The sequence below is a fragment of the Neopelma chrysocephalum genome, unplaced genomic scaffold, assembly GCF_003984885.1.
Source record: "Neopelma chrysocephalum unplaced genomic scaffold, ASM398488v2 Primary Assembly neopelma1_96593, whole genome shotgun sequence".
Taxonomy (NCBI): Eukaryota; Metazoa; Chordata; class Aves; order Passeriformes; family Pipridae; genus Neopelma; species Neopelma chrysocephalum.
The window spans coordinates 6,724-8,061 of record NW_020925238.1 but is presented as its reverse complement, the minus strand read 5'-3'; the positions used below and the strand labels follow the sequence as shown (position 1 = coordinate 8,061).

Sequence of the window (1,338 nt, the reverse complement as noted above, 5' to 3'; positions counted from 1 at the left end):
CAGCCCAGAGATGGAGTGAGGGCTCAGGTGCCAGCTTAGGAATTGCCAGGGTGTTTTGAAGGCAGTGTGGGTGGAAAGCAGTGTCCAGGAGCCCCCTAAATGTCTGTGAAGGCACCCACTGACTTTTCAGATGTGCCACTTGAGTTTTCCTCTCATTCACCCAGATATTCTGTGGGATTACAGCTGCAGTCTTTGGCTGCAGGCAGTGACCCTGGGTGGTTTGCCTGAAGAGAAGGGAGACTCTTTCAGATGTCCCAATCTATCTGGGTGACTTTGGTTAGGGTTTCTTTACCATGCCAGAGGGACAGGGTGTAAAGCAGAGCTGAACAGAACAGAGGCCAGAGGAGCAGAGCGAGAAGGTGGGTCATCACCTGATGTCAGCACAAAGCTGTGGCTTTTGGCCCCATGTTTACTTGATGAGTTAAGGATGTTCTTGTTTTGGTTTGTTTTTTCTTTGTTTTCAGATGCAGAGCCCTGAGCCCAGGAGGCTCTAGGCACCGGAGGGGAGGTGATCCTGGTGAGTACCGGTGAGCAAGGTGAGCATCGACTCTAGGCCAGAACTAGGTGGTCTTTTACAGGTGTTGTGGTGAATGTGTGCACATGCTGTGTTTCTTGTGTTTCCCAGGGGTTCTGCCACCTTCTCACAGACAGTCCAGTGCTTCAGGGACCCTGCCGGTAAGAGGTCACTGTGGAGGAGAGGTGGGTAGGAGGTACCCCAGGAAAGCCATCCTTTCAGGCAGTATCTCAGTATGTACATTTGCCTTTGGCTTTTTTACTTTGCAGAGAATGTGTGCAGCCTCAGAGGGCCGGAGCCACCTGCCAGTTAGGTTTGATGGTCTTCAGCTGTCCTTGTGAGTAGTCTCCCAGTACTACGAGGCTCATCAATTAAGGCTCGACGTTTTTTGGTCCCAGGTGCCCTCTGGCCTGCCTTTAGCAAAGGAGGAGCATTCAGGTGGAGTCAGGGAGGTAGTGAGGAGGTGCTGGGGTCTCCCGTGCTTTCAGAAACACCATTAACTTATTTTCTCCCTCACCCAGGTACAGCACATGGTGACAGCAGCAGCCTTCAACTCAGGTTGGAGCCAGTGGCCCGAGAACCCCTCAGCTCAGGGGATGGTGAGGGGATCCACTGAAGCTTTACAAATGCCCTCTAATTTTGTCTCTCGCTCACTCAGGTATCCCAGAAGATGACAGCCACAGTGTGTGACTCCAGTCAGAGCCAGCAACCCGAGGACCTGCCTCAGTGACAGTGAGTAGGGGGATCGTTGGGGTTCCAGCCCCGTGCCACACTACTCACATATAGTTTATGGTTTTCTTTCTCGTAGTTGACTCGGAGTAACC

General features: G+C 52.4%; 1 long non-coding RNA gene across 2 annotated transcripts; it reads left to right on the top strand.

The window, feature by feature from the left end:
• The first annotated feature begins 433 nt into the window (after window positions 1–433).
• Window positions 434–901, top strand: LOC113981497. Of its 2 annotated transcripts, none has more exons than XR_003538439.1 (3): window positions 434–517; window positions 626–699; window positions 784–901. It is a non-coding gene; the product is annotated as an uncharacterized LOC113981497 (long non-coding RNA). The 2 variants fall into 2 exon arrangements; XR_003538438.1 differs by having other exon boundaries at window positions 439–536.
• Window positions 902–1,338: the final 437 nt, after the last annotated feature.